The 9,979-nt window shown below is 46.9% G+C and overlaps 1 non-coding gene across 1 annotated transcript; it reads left to right on the top strand.

The window, feature by feature from the left end:
• Positions 1–4,297: 4,297 nt before the first annotated feature.
• LOC149744188 (small Cajal body-specific RNA 20) lies at positions 4,298–4,441 on the top strand. Its single transcript, XR_016391446.1, has one exon.
• Positions 4,442–9,979: the final 5,538 nt, after the last annotated feature.

Below are 9,979 nucleotides of genomic sequence, written 5' to 3'. Positions count from 1 at the left end.
TGTGTGTGTGCGTGTGTGTTTTCTACCTGGAAGTTCCATTTGAAGAAGGCCCCATGAAGAAAGGTAAGGCCTACCTGCTGCTTTCATTCTATTTATTTTTTTAACATCTTTATTGGAGTATAATTGCTTTACAATGGTGTGTTAGTTTCTGCTTTATAACAAAGTGGATCCGTTTTACATATACATATGTTCCCATACCTGCTGCTTTTATTTATTTTTATTTTTAAAATGAATTTATTTTATGTTTGGCTGTGTTGGGTCTTTGTGGCTGTGCGCGGGCTTACTGTAGTCGCGGCGCTTCCCATTGCAGTGGCTGCTCCTGTGGTGGAGCACGGGCTCTAGGTGTGCGGGCTTCAGTAGTTGTGGCACACAGGCTCAGTAGTTGTGGCGCACGGGCTTAGTTGCTCCGCGGCATGTGGGATCTTCCCGCAGGCAGACTCTTAACCACTGTGTCACCAGGGAAGCCCTACCTGCTTCTTTTAAATAAAGTGATTATCCTGGATCAGTGCTCAGGGACCACCACCTCCTGGCTTCAGGCAACACTCACCCAAGAGGCTCTCTTTCAGCGTTGAATTAGTTGGAACGAGGGTTCTCTCAAGAATGTTGAAGGTGACAAAATACACTTGAAGGCCACATCATCCCTAAGCTCTGAGCTGCGGAAGGAGCTACGATATGCTTTCCGTATCTGGGGGTGGGGGAGAGGGGGTGAGAAGAGCCGCATGCGGGCCTGGACAGTCTCCTCTTGTGTTACCTTCGCAGAGGTAGGCCCCTCCCCCTCCGCGAGCGTGGTTTCTCTCCCCACGTGCCCTCCACAACAGGGAAGGCGGTGAACAGGACTGGGAGAGAAGCCGACGGTGCCCCGCTCCCTTTCTTCCGTAAAGCCCTATGAGTAGTCACTGCAGAAGTGTCCCTTGGAGTCCTCCTTGTACCTGAGCTGGTCACCATAAATGGGCCTCAGGCCTGCTTTGAAACACACTGTTCTCCCATTCGAGACTCACACCACCCGGCTTGCACATCTATGTGGTCCCAACGGGGCAGCGTGCGGGGAGCATGGGTGCTGGGGGAGAGGGTGGAAGAGAACAGGTGGGTCTGTGTAAACCCCTCACGGGCACCTGGCAAACTTCTGAGATGTGCATGGCCTATGATGGTGACTCAGGGCTGTTACTGCATGAAAGGAGGCCTCCTGGGCATTCGGTCTGAATGGCGTTGGCTTAGCAATTTCCATCAAATTTACTAACCCCATGTGACACAGAGAACAAATATGCAGAGAACTCACAACTTTATTGAAAATACAAAAACATGCCCTAAAACAGTGGGTCAAGGGCTCTACTTCTATTTAATATACTTTGCAGGCATTTGGGGAACTGTTCTTGGTGGTGAGGTATGCAGAATTTGAAACTGGCTCAAAGGCACTTTGGAAAAAACCGTCACATAAACAATTCAATAGAAAGTCGGGGCAGCTGAAGGACCTCCAATGGAAAGGAACGACGCCATGCCACATGAGGGCACCTACAGTGAAGCACGTGTGGAAGACAACAGGGCGGAGGAGGCAACAGCATAGGAGGAAAGGGTGGCATAGGCGGCCTGGGTGGCATGGGTGGCTCAGGCGGCACGGGTGGCACAGGCAGGTTGGGTGGCATGGGCGGCACGGGCAGCAGAGGCAGCTCCAGCGGCACTTGCTCCAGAAAAACGTGGACCCAATCCAGCTCCTGAAGCAGAATGGCACGGCAGGGTTCACACACGCTGATGACAGCAGGGAGGACCGGGGGCACGTGGGGCACGTTTCTGAGCATTACTGCACTCTGATGTCTCCAACACTTGGCCCTTCTACTCTTAAACCAAACCTTCAAGCAGAGAGAAAAAGGGATTGATTAGTATATTGAGCATTTCATGTCAGATATGAAAAATTGCAGCAGGGAGCTCTCGGTGCCTTGAAGATTTGAAAGTGCATCAGGAGAAGCTATTTCCTTCTTGCTAAAGTATCTTAGGATATGTAGCTGAAGGTGCTCCCTTCAGCCGCCCTCCCACCCCAAGAGCTAGCACCGACTATGTGCCAGGCTCTGGATTGGCATATGGCTTTGTCTCTCCCCTCCCACCTTTACTATTATTTCCCCCACTCTTACACGCAGGTGGAGCTGACCAACTGCGCTCTGTCCCTGCTGTTATTACTATGCCTGGTAGGTCTGCGTCCTGACAACTGACCGTCAGCTCCAGCAGCCACTAATCCTTACTCATTGGGCAGGTGTCACCTTAGTTATGGGGGAAGTTGAGCATAGGAAAAAGTGGGTGCCTTTTAAAATCATACTGAGGGGAACGGTCCCCATTTTGAAAAACCCATCTTTGGTTACAGTAAATAATCAATAGGAGTGGGTTGGATTTTTCAACAAAAGCTTTCCCCAAGGATGACTAAAAAGGGTCATTCATCCTCTGGAACCATGGGATGGTTAAAAAGATGGAGATGGTATTGTGAGGGAGGTTTGGTCATGGGGGGCCCAGGGACTTTGTGGTTTGTCTTGCTGGACACCGGCGGAACTGAAGCCCTGGACACTGCCTTAATATTAGACTATAGGGGTAACGAATGCTTAGACGAACTCAGCCCAAATTTCCTACAACTCTTAAAATCGTTGCCCAGACAAGAGTTTGGGGGGAAAGAGGCATACCATTGTCACCTCTGTCAATTCTGCACTCTCCAACCTGCCCCACCCTCCAAACCTTCCTGGGCTCAGGACCAGGTCAGGTCACTCCGCTCTGGCTACAGTTGCAGGGCCTTGGACCAGAGCCTCTGGTGCCCAGCAAGGTTGCGCCCTCTAGGAGCTGCGAATCAACCAGGAGATCCCCATCCTGTCCCTTATGCTTAAGTCAAGAGGGTGCAACCTGCATTTTAGGAAGACAGCCGACAACCACGTGAGTGAGGGGTCACAAAACGGCTCCCCCCTAAATATCTGGCAACTATTAACAACTGAAAGTAAAACCTGTCCTGTGGACTCCACTGCTCCCTCAGCATCTCAGTTAATGGAATTATGCCATATTTAGATTTTTGGATGTTTCCACGCGGCAAATTTTACACGAGACCAAGGGCCTCCTCTCTCTGTCGCCCCATTTTCCCTCTCCCATCTTAGTATTTGGGTCCTTCTGCTGCATGAATATGTAGTCGAGAAAAGCCAGTGTAACAGAGCTCACTTTGGGGGGTTCCAGTGTACCAATGGTCAAATCTGCATAAATATAAGCAATGTGCAAAGTTGGCTGTGTGAGGTTCAGGCTGACACTACTTCCATATTTCCAATACTGGTTTCATGAAACAACTCCTACTGTCCTTGCAAACCAAGGGAGGGTGTCCATTAAATGTTTCTTTGGGACGCTCATGCTGTAGAGTTTGGAAATAGATGAAAACATTCTCCCGTCTTCTTCATGTGTTTCTTGTTGCTCCTTTTGCCTCCATTAAGAGACCACTACGTAAACCCAGGAGAAGCAAGCCACCAAAACTTCAGTTTCTCTTTTCCTCTGAGCTTGCTTTGCCTGCTTGACAAAGCAGAGGCCTGCGCCTCCCAAGCCCTGGCCAGACCTGACTGTGAGCCCATCCGGTGGCCTTAGGCCGCCAGCACTGCTTTCCAGACCCCACCACCAGCTCTGCAGCCCGTGTCCATCACTGCCCTCACACATGCTCTCTGCAGCAAAGCTAGTGAACCCATCCTGATTCTTCTTTTTCTCTCTTTCTTTCTTTTCTTCTTCTTTCCCCCCACAAATACTCCTTTGATTTAACTTAGGCTTTTCTATAGTCGCAAATAATCACTCCTGATCCTTTGACTCACAAACTAGTCATCACTCGAAGAGCATAAGTATTTCACCTTACCACAGGTAAGAATCCTGCCTGAACTAAGAGTCATCCTCCACTACCAACAAATTCCACACACCCCATCTCTTCGTAACAGAACCACGAAAAGGAAGAAAAGCCTCAGGTGTCAGAAATTCCTCAAGAGACTATTCATGAATGCATTTGGTTGTCTCAAAACTTTGAACGTGTGAGGAATCCTCACGGCGTACGTTCCACTCTGTATAACTCTTTTCCACCTTTCTCAGGTCGGTGAAACTTTGTTTGAAATTGTTGTTTTAGTTTGTTTTGTTCTTTAGACATATTTCAAAGGTTGCAACTCGCCCTCCCACCTCCACTATAATGCAAAACCTACTATGTTAGCAACGCTCTCAGGCTGGCATATCAAAGAATTCCAGAAAATGAGGATTTAGGGCTGCCACTCTCTCCACTACTTTACCAAACACTTAAGAAACTCCAGCAGGAGAGGGCCTCTCTCCCATGGGGCTGTGTGGGGGCGGGGAGGGGACCTCGTCTCCTCAGCCCTTGGGCTGGAAGCGCCGATCAGCCCTGGGGGATCCCTGTCGGGGCTGCCATGAGCTGGGCAGCCTTGTTTTCCTACCTCAGACGTTTGTAGTTGCTGGGAGCCCCTACTTGGTCTACACCAGGCTGGGCCTTACGTGGCAGCACTGGGCACGGGGCCTCTGGCTTTCTTTCCCAGGACACTGCCAGGCTCTCATGGGCTGATCCTGGCCTAGGTTGTCCCCGGGCAAGGACGTATGCACCCCCAACAAGTGATCACCTACTGTACAGACACCCGCCAGTGAGGGGGCCTCTCACCTCCTGCCCTCCTAGACGCAACTGCTTGTTCCCAGGGGATGTCACCTGGAACGGGGTCCAGGCACGGAGGCTGTTGTAGAAGGGCATCTGAGGCCACCTCAGTTGGGGGGAAGCTCACCGTTTTCCCTGCCTGGATTGACCTGGGCGCCAGCCAGGCCGCTCCCGCCCTCAGTCCCCAGCTGTGTCTCCTGCACAGGGTCCCGTGCAGGATTGTGAGGCGGGGGTGGCGAGGAAGAGGCCTGAGTGGGTGCTGGAGAAGAAGGGCACCCCGGGCGTCAGGGCAAGGAAGTCACACCTGCCCCTCAGCACACTGGCAGCAGCTCAAGCCCTGCCCTAGGCAGCGAGCTGCCTCCAGTGGGACAGCTCGGGGACCCAAAGCCTGTGAGCTGTGCCACCCAGCCCGGGCCCTCGCCTCTGGAAAGTGTTCGACATTCAAGTGCCTCCTTCGTCAGCTGACAAAATGGTGTTTTACAGAAATTCTAAAAGATTCTAAAGTCCTAAAAGTATTTTCTTCGCTAACCAAAGTTCTGAGAGCATCTTATTTTGTTCTAAAAGCAAGAAACCACTCTCTGTGGAAAAGATAACAAAAGAACAGCTGCGGGAGGAGCAGACTTGGACTCTACGCTCTCCCCTCCACATCAGCGTCACCTTCACTAAACATACATCAGTTGCTCGTCTGTTGTGTTCTGAGTGTGAATTATCCCCTCACTCTAATGCCTAAGTATTCACATATTCACTCCTTATGCAAAGCATTTATGCCTGGTTTTAAATAATTTAATATAATTGGGCTCCTCGGTGCATTAATTTGAATAATTGCCACTTCAGACTTAACCTCAGTGTGACTCCACACAGAAGTGGTACCTAAAGGATGCCAGTGTTAGAAGGAATTGAACGTGTGTGTCTGAGTGTGTGTGTAGAATTCAGAGACATATAATATATAAGTTTATATAGGTAGAGTCTATACAAAGATATATATATATGTATATATATATACACACACACACATATATGTATATATATACACACACATATATATATCTGTGTGTATATATATGTATACACCTTTGTGTAAACTATACCTATATACATATATTTGATTATGGATCTCTATCCGTCTACTCAAGCACATATGAAGTCAGTTCCTCAAGAATAGGTTCTTAAGGGACTAAAGACGCAGACCTACTAGAGAATGGACTTGAGGATACGGGGAGGGGGAAGGGTAAGCTGGGACAAAGTGAGAGAGTGCCATGGACATATACACACTACCAAATGTAAAATAGATAGCTAGTGGGAAGCAGCCGCATAGCACAGGGAGATCAGCTCGGTGCTTTGTGACCACCTAGAGGGGTGGGGTAGGGAGGGTGGGAGGGAGGGAGATGCGAGAGGGAGGAGATATGGGGATATATGTATATGTATAACTGATTCGCTTCGTCATAAAGCAGAAACTAACACACCATTGTAAAGCAATTATACTCCAATAAAAACGTTAAAAAAAAGTGTACAAGGCAAAAATAAAAAAGAATAGGTCCTTAAAAGGTGTACAGACATTTTAAGTTCATTGTCTGTATGCCTTCTTCATATTCATTTGCATCAACATTTATGTAATTGCTGCCCAGGGCTTGGGAAACCGGGCTACAAAGCCTTTTCCCCTGCACGCCATCAGCTATTGAGCTAAGTGGTGGGTATAGTTACTGTCTGTGAAGTTTTGGTGTCCTAGAAATTAAACTTCTACCTGTGAGTGCCAAGATAATCTAGCATGAATTCAAATTATACAAAGAGCAGGACTCTGCACACTATCTACAGTATGTGGAATATAGTACTTGTAAAAGAAATTATAGGATAAGAAACTGAAAAGGTAGTTTTCATTATCACCCTTGGATGTTAGACAAGGTTATAGTTCAGTTTAGTTTGTTTCAGTTTTGCTTTCTTCATCATCTCCATGTAAATTACAATGATAATCTGTTACTTTTGTTCTTGAGTGTTTCTTTGCGGAAGGCAAATAAGAACTCCCACGCACACCTGAGTCATCTTTAAGTCTACTTCTTCAAGTATGCTTCCAGATTTGTATTGAAAGTAACATCTACCTTCTTTGAACTCCCATATTATTGCTTTGTTACTCACCTGTGGCATTTGTCTTGTTCCAGAATATATGTGACTTTAACTCATGTATTTTCTTTCTCTCCATGACTTGCTTATGTCTTTCTTTGGCCCTCATTTATAGTACATGGACAATGAATTAAAAAACTATACACACACACAGACACATACACACACTAATGATAGGGAGGAAAAGGATGATAACTATGAAGAAGGAGAGAGAAAGAGGAGAGAAGAGCCTTTGCAATTCAGACTTCCAGGGCAGCTCCACACACAGTGCTTCAGACACAGAGGAGAGCATGCTGCTGATCTGTTTCTCCACCCCCGTGGAAGGCCACCAGCTAAGTGCTAGAGCCTCTCTGGGAAGATCTTTGCTACCTCAGAGTCTGTCACTCAGGACTGCCAGATGGGCTGGGAGGAAAATAAGAGAATGGAGCCAACACTGGACAAGCTCAGCTAGTAAAAGCCCCCAGGCTCAGTGGCCTTAGTCAAGGCCATCCACCCTTCTTCTATATTCACTTTCAACCAATCAACAAGTCCTTACTGAATGCCTGCTATGTACACAGCACTGCTCTGGGGTACTGCATGGGGAATGCTAACAAGTGTGTCAAGTGCCAGCTTACACCGTAACTGAGAAGTCACAAAATACACATACGTATACATACATATTACATTCACCCATGGACACACACACACACACACACACACATACATACACCGTTCATGCTTCCATACATTTAAGACTGACTCGCAATGGAAGCAATGTGTGATAGGGATCCAATGAATTGGTCCCATTTCAAGAGCAGTAAGAGCTCAGAAGATGAGAGTACTGTGGCTTCCTCCAAGAGATGGGGATTGAGCTAGAACTTGAAAAATCTGAAAGTTGACAGGAATTAGCACATTGCATTTCTTCTACCATCGAGTAGACTAAAAGCAAATAGCTTGGGCTTCTCTGGTGGCACGGTGGTTAAGAATCTGCCTGCCAGTGCAGGGGTCACGGGTTCAAGCCCTGGTCCAGGAAGATCCCACATGCCGCGGAGAAAATAAGCCCCTGCGCCACAACGACTGAGCCTGCGCTCTAGAGCCGGCGAGCCACAAGTACTGAGCCCACGTGCCACAACTACTGATGCCTGCGTGCCTACAGCCCACGCTCCGCAACAAGAGAAGCCACCGCAATGAGAAGCCCGCGCACTGCAACGAAGAGTAGCCCCTGCTCGCCGCAACTAGAGAAAGCCCGCACGCAGCAACGAAGACCCAATGCAGCCAAATTAAATAAATAAATAAATAATAAATAAATAAAAAAGCAAACAGCTTTTCCCAGTCCTAGCAAGGCTCAAGAATGTCATGTAAGGTTTCCCTCTGAAGGATGCCCCCAGAGAATGTGGCTACAGGGAGCAGCCCTTGAGGCTTGAGCCCAGGCTGCCTAAGGTAAAGACATCCTTAGCGAGACGCCTGGTTCATGCTTCACCACATGGAGCCACGAACAGCGGTGGTTCTACAAGCTTGCTGCTCATAATGGCCTAATATCTCAGGCAGAATTTAAAGGAAAATCATGCAATTTTACCCTTAATGCCTGGTTACAGCAAAGGGATGCACTGTCCCAGTGTCTGGACTGGGATTTAGTCTGCAAATGATTTGGAACAAACCCAAAGGGTCCATGCTGTCCTGAGATAGGGCAGTGAATGCAAACACTGAATCACTTTTATTGCCACATACAACCACCAGCAGTAGTATATATCCAGGGCTGTCTTTAATTTCCTCCTCCGCTTTCTAAGGCTGGGATTAGATATGCAAATGCCCACCCCCTCAAGTTTTCCTTTTATTTTATCAGCGTAGACACAGAAAAACTTATATCCTAAAAGAACCAACTGTAAAAAGTCATTTCTTGAGGCAATCAGGGAATTCAGAATACAAGCGACTGGGTGATGGCGCCAAGGGATTAGTATTACCATTCAGGCGCCTGGATGGCACTCTGGTTATGTAGGAAAAAAGACTGTATTTTTTAGAAAGTGCATATACACATAAAGATACAGGGATGAAAACACAAGTTGTCTTGAGTTTCTTTTAAATCAGCACAGCAAGAAGAGGAGAGTGAGTGGGGAGGGGAGGAAGAGAGAAGGACAGAAAGAACGAAGGGAGGAAAGAAGGGAGGGAGGGAAGCAGGGAGGGAGGGAGCAAGGAAAGGAGATAGATGAAACAATTTGGTAAGATCGTGATAAATGCTGAAGCTGGATGATGGTTTTTATGGGAGTCCGTTCCAGTACTCTTGCCATTGTTGTGTATATTTGAATATTTTCATGATAAAAAGTGTCTTTCAAAAGAAATGAGTAAAACCCCTATCACAAGTAACAATTACAATGCAACTAGAGATTATCATACTAAGTGAAGTAAGTCAGAGAGACAAATACCATATGATACCACTTATATGTGGAATCTAAAATATGACACAAATGAACTTATCTATGAAACAGAAACAGAATCAGGGACATACAGAATAGACTGGTGGGACTTCCCTGGTGGCACAGTGGTTGAGAATCTGCCTGCCAATGCAGGGGACACGGGTTTGACCCCTGGTCCAGGAAGATCCCACATGCCGTGGAGCAAGTAAGCCCGTGCACCACAACTACCGAGCCTGCGCTCTAGAGCCCGCGTGCCACAACTACTGAAGCCCGCATGCCTAGAGCCCATGCTCCGCAACAAGAAAATCCACCGCAGTGAGAAGCCCGTGCACCGCAACGAAGAGTAGCCCCCGCTCGCGACAACTGGAGAAAGCCCGCGCGCAGCAACGAAAACCCAACTCAGCCAAAAATAAATAAAATTAAATATTAAAAAAAAAAAAGACCGGTGGTTGCCAAGGGGGAAGGTGGGGTGGGAGAGGGATGGATTGGGAGTTTGGGATTAGCAGATGCAAGCTAGTATATATAAAATGGATAAACAACAAGGTCCTACTGTATAGCACAGGGAACTATATTCAATATCCTATGATAAACCATAATGGAAAAGAGTATGAAAAAGAATGTATATATATATATATATATATATATATGTATGTATGTATAACTGAGTCACTCTGCTGAACAGCAGTAATTAACAAAGCATTATAATTCAACTATACTTCAATAAAAAATAAAACAATTACATAAATCACCCCTTATGTTTATACACAATTAAAGTTAATAGAGTATCTTTCCATACTTCATTCTGACTTCATAAGAATTCCGTGAGATGATTATC

Source organism: Delphinapterus leucas, chromosome X (genome assembly GCF_059928025.1).
Source record: "Delphinapterus leucas isolate spDelLeu-1000000601 "Yukka" chromosome X, BTC_Dleu_Yukka2, whole genome shotgun sequence".
Lineage (NCBI taxonomy): Eukaryota > Metazoa > Chordata > Mammalia > Artiodactyla > Monodontidae > Delphinapterus > Delphinapterus leucas.
This window is presented reverse-complemented; position numbering and strand designations above follow the sequence as displayed.